The sequence below is a fragment of the Gobius niger genome (genome assembly GCF_951799975.1).
Source record: "Gobius niger genome assembly, chromosome: 9".
NCBI classification, from domain to species: domain Eukaryota; kingdom Metazoa; phylum Chordata; class Actinopteri; order Gobiiformes; family Gobiidae; genus Gobius; species Gobius niger.
This window is the reverse complement of record NC_136860.1, coordinates 30,717,123-30,731,300: the sequence shown is the minus strand read 5'-3', so window position 1 is coordinate 30,731,300 and position 14,178 is coordinate 30,717,123. Positions and strand designations below refer to the sequence as shown.

The 14,178-nt window shown below is 40.3% G+C and overlaps 1 protein-coding gene across 2 annotated transcripts in view; it reads right to left on the bottom strand.

The window, feature by feature from the left end:
* LOC306968102 (neuropilin-2-like) overlaps positions 1-14,178 on the bottom strand; it is a 205,034-nt gene that overhangs the window by 132,705 nt on the left and 58,151 nt on the right. The window lies entirely within an intron of this gene.

Below are 14,178 nucleotides of genomic sequence, written 5' to 3'. Positions count from 1 at the left end.
TTACTTAAATGTACTTGAATGGAGAGATTAAATCTAAAATTTGAGTAGATTTGGTCTGGAAGAAGAAGAAGAAGAAGAAGAAGAAGAAGAAGAAGAAGAAGAAGAAGAAGAAGAAGAAGAAGGAGAAGAAGAAGGAGAAGGAGAAGGAGAAGGAGAAGGAGAAGGAGAAGACGAAAGAAGGACAAAGAAGAAAAGGAAGGAAGGAAGAAGGACAAAGAAGAAAAGGAAGGAAGGAAGAAGAAGGAAGGACAAAGAAGAAGAAGGAAGGACGAGGAAGAAAGAAGAAGAAAGAAGGAAGGACGAGGAAGAAAGAAGAAGAAAGAAGGAAGGATGAGGAAGAAGAAGAAAGAAGGACGAAAAAGAAGTAGAAGAAGAAGAAGAAAAAGAAGTAGAAGAAGAAAAAGAAGTAGAAGAAGAAGGAAGAAGAAGGAAGGATGAAGAAGAAGGAAGGAAGGAAGGAAGGACGGACGAAGAAGAGAGAGAGAGAACTTTATTTGTAAAGCGCCTCTCACAGACATGGTCACAAAGAGCTTCACATGAGACTCTTACCACTCTCCTTAACCAGGTGCATTTTCTCCAGTTTGGCTTTACCCAAATCTAAAAGCTTCTTGGTGAGAGCTCACAGCCTCAATTAAAAGCTAAGCCCTACAAAAATGATCCAAACTGATCCTCCTCTGTCCATGCTGTTTTGACTTTTTTCCCCATTCTTTTTCATCTCATTTATGCCACTTTTTGTTGCCTTGTTGTAGCTTTTTCATCACATTTTCATCACTTTTCTGTTGTGTTTTCCTCACTCATTTACTGCACTTTCATTGCTTTTTTTTTGTCACTTTATGTTGCGTTTTCATCCTTGTTTTCTTCTCGTTTTTGTTGCTCTTTTGACACTTTTTTTTTTTTAGAAGCTTTTAGATTTGGTTTAAGCGGTTAATGCTGAAGCTTGTTTTACTCAATAAAGGTTTTTCTCTGTATTATTTCCAATACAACCAGGCCATGTATTATCACTGCAGCACAAAATATCTAATTAAATACACTTTTAGCCTTGGTTTGATCCTGGTTTATGTCGTTTTAAGTCCTGTTTTGACACAATTTAATGAAGAATTAGTTTTTGCAATATTGCATTCATATCATCATTGCCAAATCCACACTACTTTCTCCTTTCCTCATCTCAGAAAGCGACATATAGGAACCCAAAAGCAAACCTAATTTGCTGTAAAGTCTTTGCACATGGGGGAGATCTGGTGGAGCCGCCACGTTAGCGTTAATTGAGAAGTGCTTTTCGTGCCATAGCGCTATTAAGGCGCGCTAACCTATCATTATGAGCGCTTTCTTCCAGCCCCACAGGTTTATACGGAGAAGTGGTCCACAAACTGTCGGGCCCCACACGCCACCAGGCCACACGCACACTGCACTTGTCAGCACGGAGCGACCACAGAGTGGATTTTCCATCTGGGCACGCGGTCTCGCATAAAGCCGGGTTTCCATAGTCCGATACAAGCCGGGTCGGTACTGAGGGGGATGTGTAATATAAGCGCAAATGTATTTGAATGTGCGGCGGGATTCAAAGTGGACATAACTGTGGTTTGTACACACGCTTGAGGGCGGTGGTTCTCACATTCACACAGAACAGGAGCTAAAGAATCACACGGTGGTACCTGAGGATGAGGTGCGTCAAACAAAATGGCGGAGCAGTGTTAATTTTGACAACATATTTTAATTTAGTTTTAGTCTTTTGACGAAAATGTAATTCGATTTCTAGTTTTAGTCAAAAAAAGATCCTCAATTTTAGTCTAGTTTTACTCGACTAAAATTGCAAGTAAATTTAGTCGACTGAATTTAGGACAAATTTAGTCGACTTTGCATTGATAATCTTCATTATAATCATATTTAATCTTGTTCCTCTGCTTCATGGAGCTGCTCCACATGAACAAAGCTCAGAGCTGATCCTTTGGCAGAGAATTTACATGATCTGAGGCTCTTTCAGACGCTCAATAGAAGTTTGAATGATTTTAGTCTCTCCCTTTCATTTTTATTTAGTTTTATTTTAGTCGACTAAAATATCTGGACATTTTAGTCATAGTTTTAGTCTCATGAGAAACTTTTAATTTAGTTTTAGTCCAAATTTTGGTCGTCAAAAATATCACTTTGACTAAAATTAAGACTAGATATTTTAGTCGACGAAATTAACACTATTCAAACTATTCATTATCCTCTTAACCCCCGCCGTAACCCAGCACATTTTCTCCAGTTCGGCTTTACCCAAATCGAAAAGCTTCTCGACAGGAGTTCACAGCCTGTAGGCCAGTGTAGCGCCTCATTTGAAAGCTAAGACCGGCACAAGTCAACTAAGCTTCTTCCTCACTATGTTGTTTTTGTTTTTTGTTTCCATCACATTTTTGTGGCTTGATCACAGCACTACAAAAATGACCGAAACGCAACAAAAAGCGTGACAAAAACGTGACAAAAACGTGACAAAAACATGACAAAAAATGACAAAAATGTGGAAAAAAATGCGACATAAAAGCAATTAAAACATGCTTATAAATGCAAACAAAACAACTAAAATGTGATAACAAAAACAAGGAAGAAGCGTAGATGAGTTTTGCAGGTCTTAGCTTTCAAATGAGGCGTTACTCTGGCCTGCAAGCTCTCCAGTCAAGAAGCTTCAGATTTGGGTAAAGCTGGAGAAGATGTGCTCGGTTAAGGTGGGGGTTAGGAGGTAGTGCTTCAGTACTTTTATCAATCGATAAATAGTTGAAGAAATGTTTTCTGGGAAGGCTTACTGTCAAGATAGGCCCACTTTAGGTCCAGACCGAGCAGTTCAGAAACACTGCTATAGGGCAGCACCTAACTTAAATCGATTAAATATACTAGAAGAGAAAATCTGCCCTTTGAGTGAGCTGTACGTCATGTGAAGCGCCCCCCGCTGGCAGCAGAGGGAATCACCCAGACATAACAAAATACAAGCCACCATTTAACACAGTTTGAAAGCATTACAGATAAGATCGGTGATGGTTTGTGGACTTTGCAGAGGACACTTTCAAATTATGCAACAAAATCAAGGAAGCATTGATTGGACGCCCTTCAGGAGGGGAAGAAGAAACAACCAACAAAAGGATTAATCTAATCTGCTTGAGTGAAGCAAACTGCACATCCAGGTATATATATTTTTTTTTACAACGGAACCATCTCTAAAATGTTCCAAAACACCGCGTTCTTCAGTCAATACAATAGAAATGTCACAGCAGGGACTTCCCTCCGTTATAAAGTGCCTATTTGACTCCTGACACATGATATCGTACAGCGGCCCGGGACAGCAGCCCCTCTATCTACTCAAAGACAAGCTTCACCCATTACTGCGCTGATGCAACTCAAGGAAATGTTATTAAATGCATTCTTGATTTTGGCATGGCGGCGAAACTCAAGCCATAATTCCTCACACTGTCTGCTTTGTTTGAGCGTTCTCAGAAATCCATTATCGTCTGTGTGAACGCCAAATGTGATCCGTTTTATATGGGTCTGCGCGCCCTCAGTCCGATCCAGGGACCACAGGGATGATTGGCCCGGCAGATGGCAATAATAGAAACGTTCGGAGAAAGTGAAAATATGACCTGGCTGGTGTTGAAGTTTCACACAAAGTTACAGGATTTGGTAGAAGCGCCGAGGCAAAGCGATGCCAAAGGAATCTGTGTTTGGGATTGACAGTGTTTCACATCCAAGTGGCTTCATCAGCTCTGGGTTTTAGCGTTGTTTTACCGTTTCAACTTAAAAATCCTGAAGGTGAAACTGTGGATTATCAACTTTTCTGGCTATGGGTAGTGAGTTCCCGTTCTGGAACCGCCACCTTAACGTGGTGGAGGGGTTTGAGCACCTGAACGATCCTGGGAGCTCTAGAGTCGGGAGCTTCGTGCCTCTGGTAGGGTCTCCCAGAGCAAACAGGTCATAGGTGACGGTTCAGAAGCCCCTTATGAGAGACCAACAGGCCCAGTTAGAACCATGAGGTCAACAGACAAGTGGAAGAAAATCGATGGATGGATGGATGGATGGATGGATGGATGGATGGATGGATGGATGGATGGATGGATGGATGGATGGATGGATGGATGGATGGATGGATGGATGGATGGATGGATGGATGGATGACTTGGACTTTCAAAAACTCTGGGTATGATAGTGCCCAAGTCCTATATGAGACCTTAGAACTCATTTTGTTCAGTTTTAGAACTTTATTGCTGTGTTTAATCTGGCTTTCTTCCTGATTTTGTCCAGTTTGTCCCCATCGTCCATGGTTTATACCTTGTTGTGTGCTGTTTCTGGCTTTATTTGGAAATGGAAACTGTTTTAGAGCGGTCGAGAATACCTGGTGTAGAGCAGCGGTCCACTACTCGTGTGTCAGGACCCAAAAGTGGGCCGTGGAACCATTTTCAGCCTTTTCCAGGCGGCATTTCAATCATATCATCTAACAGTGTAGAACCATCTGAATCTGTACACATCACTGTTGTTTTGGTCATAATATTGGGACCCCTGTGGGTACCACTGAACAGTGCCCGGGGCCCGCAAGACAAAAAAGGTTGTGAAACACTGGCGTAAAGGAAAAGGAACTGTATAAAGTTTTTGAGAGTGACTATAATTTAAAGGCACTGTACCTGATTTTCTTGTTCCTGATTTGTTTGTTCAAGTAGCTCAACAAAATGTTAAACTCAGGCATTTGTGGGAAAAACACACATTTTAAAACATTTGTATCAATTGGATGAGGTTTCAGGTGAGTTTTGTAGCATTTCTGTGACAGTGACTCTGAAAAGTGACTCTGCCAGTTGTAAAATGTGCCTTAAAGTTATAAAGAATAAGGATATGTTAGGAAAGTTAGGAATGATTTTTGACCAAAGCCAACATTTTAATCTCGTGGCTTCCTTTTTCATTTTTTGTAGTAAGAAAAATCAGGTGTACTGTATAGGGCCTTTAAGATAAGATAAGATAAGATAAGATAAGATGACACTTTATCACATATTTAAACCAGTATGATAATAAATACTACACATTTACATTTTGAATATTTGTTACTTCATATTTCTGGAAGTCCAAATTCAGAGACATCAAAGGCGTGCGTTTCCTCCCCTTCCTTTCGGCTTCTGTAAACATGCCATTATTGACAACGAGCTACAGTATTTATGTCTATGCATTCAGTTGAATCTGGATCCACTTTCCTGAACGCAGTCAACAGTGGGGGGGGGGGGGGGTTTGTCCGATAAGTGAACCGCGCTCTCTGATTAGTCGACCTGTGCAGTCGATGTGCAGTGAGACAGGAAGTGGCCCGGAGGCAGCGGTTGGAATATAAACACAGCCGTTATTGGCCGGATTGTCACAATTATTTCCACATAGAGAAACGCCGCGGGACAAGGAGCCAAAACTGCCCAGATACAGGAGAGTGGGGGACGATGGTATGAGGTTATTTTGGGAAAACGATATAGGCATTAAAGGGATGTTCATAATGATGTGGAACTGAGTATTGTTAGTAAATAAATGGACAAATTATACATGGATGTAAAAATGATGTCACTTGTATATAAAACATGTAATACCAATATCAGAGCTAGTAAATAAAGTGATCTTTTGTGAGAATACTTTTTGAAAGGTCCTATAAATTTATCTTAAGTGAACAAAATCTTTAGGTTTTAGGCCAAATTGGTTTCTTAACATATAAACGTTCACAAAAGAAATGCCTAATCTTCACTATTATGTTTAATTATTGCACTGAATCAACCAATCCAACTTTATTTCTATAGCACATTCATAATCAAGAGTCTCCAAAGTGCTGCACAAGAAAATAACATGCCATTAAACCAGAAACAGTAAAGTAATGAAAAAAAAAGACAATCTAACATTAAAAGCTAATAATAAACACGGCAACAACAAAAAAAGATTCTATAAAATACTTTAATAAAAATAATAATAATAATAAAAATAATAATAATACATTAAAACAATCCAAATTTAAAAATGTAAAATTAGATAAAACCACAAAAAATAAAAATCAATGTTTCTCCACTGATGTATTTAAGAAATTGTCATTTCAAGAGCCATTTTATCACATTAGCTTCACCAGATTTCACATGGACTGAACAATATTAAAAAAAAAAAAATTTCAGAGGTATTTTCAATATCTAATTCTAATCCTAGCCTGATTTATTGACTTGGTGAAAGTGGATTTCATACGGATTTGTCCACTAATAAACAGCATATTTTAAAACTAAACAAGATATCCAAAATCCGCTCTGTAAACCAATATGTCAACAAAATAAAATCATGAATTTAAACCTGCTCGAACTGGCTTGATTCACTATTCAGATTGTGTCGCCAAAAATATGGGGAAATTCTGCCATTTTTCATTATAAGTCTATTTTTACAAGAAAACATAAAATGACAGAAAACTGCAATACATTTTTACCTCATGTTTATGCCAGTATTCTACAGCACAAGTTTCAAGTTGATATCTCTCCCTATTCACCTGCATTATCACATTGTATTGGCTTAATCGTGATGTACACTACACTACATTTCCATTCTGTCCCTTTAAGCGTAATAGTAGTAGTAGTAGTAGTAGTAGTAGTAGTGACTTATTATAGCCCGGTTGCCGCCGTATGTTGTTAAATAGCCTGATCTTGCCTGACACAGTATGAATGAGTCAGTGCTTTCCGTGTCTGTAGACTTCTGGGTCACAATAACAGCTGGGGGCGCTGGGGCCTCTAGACGGCGTCCCGCGATTGGACGTCCCCCCCCACATGCGTCTGCGCGCTCCCGATTGGCCGGCGCTTTATTTTACTACAGTATCCACAGTAACAGTCGTAGTAAACAAAAAGTCATGTGAGGGCGCGGGCCATTGACAGCCCGCGGTGCAGCGAGGCGTGGGGGGCGCATCGGCCAATCGGAGAGGAGGCGGCGGTAATGGGACAAAATGGACAGGGCGTGAGAGTGATTTGTTATTTATGAAGTCGGTGAAAGACTGGCTTTATTTCGAGTTCACTTCACAGACGTTAAGAGCGGGGGCACTGGAGTTGTTTTTGTGATAAACATTTGGGATGTTTTTTTTATGCTTAATGTCTGGGATGGGGCTGGTTTCGTGGCAGCAACGTTGTTTGGATAAAAGGAACAAGCGCTCCCATGTAAAAGAAAATTATATTCTAAAACTGTCTTGAATACTATATCATTGAGTTTAACCTCTTATTACGCTTATTACGCTTTACCCAAATGTAAAAGCTTCTCGACTGGAGCTCACTTACTATAACACCTCAGTTGAAAGACCTACAAAACAGAAAAAAAAAGATTTTTCCTCACGTTGTTGGACCATTTTTTGTTGCATTTTTGATGCTTTATTGTCGCCTGTTTTGCTGTGTTTTGGTTGCTCCTTTGTGGCTTTATTGTCACTTTTCTGTTGCTCTTTTTTGTTGCATTTTCATCACATGTTTTTGTCACTTTTTTAGCACGTTTTTGTCTTTTTTCAATGCATTTTCATACTCGTTTTCATATCTTTTTGCTGCTGTTTTGACACTTTTTTTTTCGAGAAGCTTTTAGATTTGGGTAAAGCCAAACTGGCGTAAATGTGTGTCGGTTCAGTGGGGGTGAAGAGGTTAAAGCAAACCTTTTTTCTATCAGATTATCAATTTTTTTATTTCAATCATTAGCAAAATACGGTAGAAAAAGATGAAAACAAGGCTAAAGTTTAAATTAACCTTTGCACCTTTAAAGGGACTATACAGAGTTTAAAAATGTTAACTAAGTATTTTTATCCCCCTACATGTTCCAGCCATGTCCTAATGTGTAGAATGAGCCCAGACCTGTTCACCACAACTGCCTCTAAAATCCTGCACTGTCACTCAAAAAGGTGTTAATTCGGGTCTAAAGTGCCGTCATGCACGAGCTTGATATAGAAGCTGCAGTTACATGTATGACCTGAGGTGGCAGTAGTGAGCATAAAATGGCAAACTTGCATCTAGCCCCTTGAAGCAAACTTTTTCGATCAGATTCTCACATTTTCATTTAAAATAGTCGTTAGCAGAATATGCTAAACCAAGATGAACGCAAGGCTAAAATTGAATGGAACTTTTGCACCTTCAAGTTACCCCACATTTTAGTTTTAGGCCAAATGGTCATAGAGAACATTAAGCATCTTGCAACCCATAAATCCACTCCTCCTCCCTTGTGCATGTCCAAAACATCTCAGTCGAAAAATGTTGTGCAACAACGTGCTGTTGTGTTCTGGGAAGGAAAAGCCCAAAATCTTAGAAAAGAGGGTAAACTTTGCTCTTATGTAATTAAACAATGTTAATACTAGGGCTACACATAATAACACATGAAAACTAACCAGGGTTAAAACAGGAAGAAGCAAGTCAAATGTAATGCTTGTTAATGCCCAAGTTCTGTATTATAATGCTACAAACGCAGAAAAATCAGTCCATATTTCATGTCTCAGGATTTGCAAACATTTCATCAAACAGAGGACAGAAAAGGAAACATATCAATATTGGCATTCAATTAATTTATACAGTAAAAACGATTGAGAAATGTCATCATTTTCCAATAAAATTAGATTTAATGCCAGTTTGAATCCAATTTAATGCCTTTTAATGACATTTAAAGCCTTGAGTCTGGCACAATTCATTAAATGATGCTCTGTGGAAACCCTGCTAACCCTACACACGTAATTGCAAGTTGATTATAAACTGCTGACTCTGTAGTTAAGTCGACTTCTACAAACATGTTCTGAAAGGCAGCGTATTTGAACTAAATCTTCACACAGATCTTACCCATTCATGTTTGGGCATCAGAAAAATAACGCCACATCCAGCACATAGTCATTAAAGCGTCCGTGTGCTGTTGTTTTCTATTCGCCGTGTCGAACACAGAGGAGCGTTTGGTGGAGTTCAGCATCAGACGGCGCTAGCCTTAACGCGAGCGCACATATTCGGTCTCCCACACAGCAGACGCTCGGCCGCACCTTCCCTCATAACGAGATCTTGTTAGCAGTATGGCAACAGCTTGAACCATCCAAATGGCTTCATCATTACTGCAGCGGAGCCAAGACTCGCGAACGCCACATATATGCACACACTGGCTCCAAAACTAAAGGAAGCATTATTACAGCACAGCGGGGAAAACAGCAGATCATTCATAACAGGGTTGTGCAGGTTGTGGATGTGTTTTTTTCTGAAGGTGTGGTTCTCAAAATGGGGTTTGTGGACTATTGTTGGTGCATATCTAGAGTTTGGGACGGGATGTTCATATACAGTACGAGTCAAGCGTTTGAAAGCACCTTTTTGTATCAGCTTTTCTTTATTTTCAGTGCAATTTATAATGTACGATTCTCATTGAACAAGAGGTAGATCAACGCGCATGTCCAGTCCTAAGCAGCGTGCAAAAAGTTTAAAGTTTACAAATGAAAAAATGGAGATGACTCTGCACAGCTTGAGCCCAAGCGTTATTTTATTAGCACCATAGGATGATGTAACGTTTCGAGCAGTGTTGGCCCTTCATCAGACATTAAACTATGAATGGAATTATGCAAGAAACAAAATTACATTTTAAATTGCCACCCTTTTTTCTTAGCATTTTCTCAATGAGCTTCAGGAGGTCGTCACCTGAAACGGTCTCCAAAAGTCTGTGAAGTAAAAACACATTTCTGGTGACTACATCGTGAAACCCATTGAGAAAATGGCAAAAGTTTGAAGAATCTTCAATGAAGGTTCTTGAGTCATCTTCTGTACTCCATTGATGGACAACCCCTGTACGACTGAGAGCCTACAAAGACCATTTCGAAGAATCTATTTCAACTTTTTGTTCAAAACTCTTGCCACTCCTGGAAGCGCCACCTTAACGTGGTGGAGGGGTTTGAGCGCCCGAATGATCCTGGGAGCTCTGTTGTCGGGGGTTTACTGCCCCTGGTGGGGTCTCCCATGGCAAACTGGTCCTAGGTGACGGGTCAGGCAAAGAGCGGTTCAGAAGCCCCTTATGAGAGACCAACAGGCCCGGTTAGAATCGTGAGGCCGTGCTCCCGTGGACCCAACACCTGCAGGAGGAGCCATAAGGGGCTGGTGCAATGTGACTTCACGACCCGGCAACGGACAAGTGGAAGAAAATGGATGAATGGATAATTCCATATGTGTTTATTCCTAAATGAGTGCTTTCAGTGAAAATCTACAATGTAAATAGTCTTTAAATAAAAGAAAAAACAGTACTGTTTTCAGCCATATTAGGTTTGCTGCTCAAACCTTGTCCATAAAGTACCATTATATAAACCAAATGAGAGAAAACAGCCACGGAATAGCTCTGCAAGGCGCCAGTCACTATGTAATTATCTAACAAACTTAGTGTCCAAATGCCTTTATGTGAACAAACTCATTCAGTCATTAATCCTGGGTTATTATTATGGAATCCCAGACATTTGGTGGGATATTAGACCAGCTGTTAACATATACAGTACAATGCGAAGCCATGACCCAATAAGGACTGTTAATAGGCTAAACACTGTCAAATGAATGTGTGGAAGTGGATATCATGATCAAACACACAGTCGCCCACAGACTCAGGTCATATTTATTATATACATTGGAAAAAATGCTTGAGACGCACTGAAAATAGTTCCATTTCTCCCTTTTGGGGCCCGATCATCGAGTTGAGAACCAGTGGGATTTCTTGGTTTATGCATTAGGGCCAGGTCGTACTCATTGTTTTCCAAAATTGGTCATTAAGCTAATTAAGAAAATGCTTGAATTCAACACCCGTCTCCAGATTATGAACTATTCGATTTTGGTGAAGTTGTAGGATTGTGAATGTCTCAAATCTTTTCTGAACAGGTGCAAAATGTTTGAGAATGTGAGTTTTGCCCATTATCCTTGAACTCGTGACCACGGGGTTACTATTGTTGATGGCTGCACAAAGGTCATAAGAAGACACGCTCGAGTAAGCATATTTTCTCCCACTGCCTTCTATCTCGTCTCTACCTTCTATACCTCCTCGTTTAAAAACATGGCATGGGCTCGCGCTAAGTCTGCTCATATCCTGTACTTCCTTATTGAGCTACATCCTCGTGAGTCATGACCTGCATGCAAATGGATATGTCCGCGTTGGAATTCCTCTAATGAATGAAAGCTTACAGGAAATGAGCGCGAGAGACGAAGAAGAGCGTGAAGGGGAAGGCTTCATGGTAAATTATCTACGGTGCTCTCAATGTGTGAACTGTGGGATATTTTCCTGTCTTTTCTGCTTCTTCAGGAACCCTTATGAAAAATATTGCTCACGGGCGAAAATGCTATTGAAGAATATAGTAGAATTAAAAGAACAATGATATTTGAATAGCCTTTACATAGAAATAAATCGAAAGTTTGACCTGTTATGTGATATCTGTTATTGTTGAGTCGCTAAGATGTATGGGATTCCTGGTAATAAACCAATAGAGATTATAACATATAATACACTGGAGTTATTGTTTACATCAAAGTTTTCAGACGCTGTTGTGTGTTGGATGTATTTACCCGGCAGCTGACAACTCTTATTGCTTTCAGCTAATGGTGGTCAATGTTTATAGAGATTTAAAAAAAGGAGGAGATAGAAAGTAGGCTAGTCCGAGAGACTTTTCAGAGCCCGTTAGCCTGCTCAATGTATTTTTCCTATAGCCGTTAGCATTAGCCACCAAACATCGCAAATGATGAACGATCCAGATGTTTTCCGCTGTTGTCAACCCATCGACCACATTTGGGTGAGGTCAAAGCCTAGTTACAAATCATTAATAAATGTACAGGCCTTTTGAGATTTTAATTTAGATATAAATTAGCGTTAAAAGGTGTCCTCGAAGCTAAATGCTAAATCAAATTCAACAACGTTTCTGCTTTTTGTGTGGTCGGATACACATCAAATGGCCACACAAACTTAATTTTGTAATGTGTTGATGATAAAGAACCCACATAAGTTATATAAATGCCATGAAAAGGACAAAACATACCTCCCCGTACGTTAGCTTCCCTATTCATTTGTATGGGTGTGGAATACTCAATTTCAATCGGGTCCGGGACTCGACGGCTAACTAATGTGTAGGGCTGTGCAATTGCATAAATTAAAAGAAGTGAAATTCGATTACGATTTCGATTACAACAGTAAACGATTACAAAATTAGCATAATCGCAAAAAATCTATTATAAATATTTTTTTTTCTTTTTCTTTTTTCAATTTCTTTTTTCATTTTTTTTTTTTTCTTTTTCATTTTTTTTTTTTGCAAAGTAGACTTGCGTTATTTCAGGCCGCTGGGATTATTTTCCCTTCACTTTTCACGTGCCATGGCTCATGCTTTTGCCTGACAGACAAACATTGCTGTGTGATGATGTCATCAGGCCGCACTGCTCAGTTTACTTGCGCAGGTGTGAGGGCTGGCCAGCAGGGGGCAGGTGTGAAACAGGGACCACTCTTTAATCAGGGCAAACTTGAAATCATTTGTACTTTTATGACTGTCCAGAAAACATAAAAAATCACCATAGTGTTTTGATTAATAAACAAATAAAATAAAGATAGACTTTTTTTTAAAGGCAACAAATAATCGTGATTATTATTTTTTCAATAATCGAGCAGCCCTACTAATGTGCGTTTTTGCAGGAACAGGCTCTGATTGCTAAAGGCATTTTTGTGGTTTCCATGACCAGTTCCTGTGAAAATGGCAGGTTTCTATGGTAACAGACATTCACAACATTTGATCCCAAACTCTGTTAAAAAACCTCCTTTAAACCTGACCAATCAACCAATCTGGGCTGATTTACCAGATCAAGGCGTAGTGATAACTGTGACTTTGATTTCCAATCTAATCTACGATCTTAATCCAAAAATGAAATCAGGCGTGATTGTTGCCATCCAAAAAGCCACCGGGTTCATCTGCGATATCTCCAGCCAGGATCTCGGTGAGATATTCCCAGCCGGAGGATTACCCTAATGTGCATGTTTTGAATTTCAGCGTATTTCTTCAAACGGGGCACAAAACCAAAATAACCAATGACTAATGGCTTTTTAATTGCCGCCGGCTTTTGTTTCACCCGCTGCCCCGTGTCTCGCGTTACCCCCTCGCCCCCCCCTGGAGAGCGCTGGTGCGAACACTGACACCCCTGTTGTTTTAAGGTCCGATGAGCTTGGACTTCCTCAAATCTAAACATCGATTCCCCGCGGACCCCGCAGCCTTTGCAAGTGAGAAACGCCGACCAGCGCGTGTTGTGGTAGTAACCCCAGCCGTGCCTGCCTGTCCCTGGGTAAAAAAAAAAAAAACGTTTGTGTGTGAGGGGCGAGGAGGGGGTGAACCGGGACTCAATTAAAGGGGCATCTATGGAATGCTCCAGCGAGGGGGGGGTGTGAGTCAAGATGGCGGCCCTCTCTGTCTACCCTTGATCTCAATCGGCTGTGGCCTGACCCCGTGTAGCATGAAGGGGAATGGTCACACATACATTAAGGCGTTATAATGGTGTGAAGGAGGAGATGTCCCGCTCGGATGGGCTAAAGAGGTCTCCGGGGAGGGACTGCAGCGCGTCTGAACGGGACACTAGAGAGACGGGACTGGGGCCGGACACGTAATGAGGCGTGGACTTAGCACTATGAATGGAGTGTGTAAAACAGAGAGCAACGGCCGGCCGGAGCAGGTGTGAGACCTCTCGACTACTGCCGTACAACTGCCGCGGGAGTCGTTTGGTTTTAGGGGGGCGATAAAAGATATGAAAATTAATTGTTAAAGGCGCTATACCTGATTTTTTTTTCCTAGTAGTGGAGCAAAGTTTGTGGTGAAAAACACTCATGAAATGCAAGAAAACTAGCCTGTAAGTTCATTAAATTGATACAAATGCTTCATAATTAGATTAACCAAGGTAGAAATGTGTCTTTGGTATCACCTTAAAGGGATATTTCTGGATTTTTAACATAGGGCTTCATTTCCTAGATCTCCAGAGTATTTATTTTTGTATATATTTTCTATATTTGAAGAGTTTAGTGGTGCTAGGCTAGTGCTAGGCTAGTGCATGTCTATGGTAACTAATAGCCTGCATTAAAAAACAGCACAGTGCACCTGAGGCAAATCACTTATAACACCAGACTACCCATATAAATGTCTGTGTTGACTGAATGATTGTTGAAATATAACTATATTGCATTTAAAAGGACTTATAT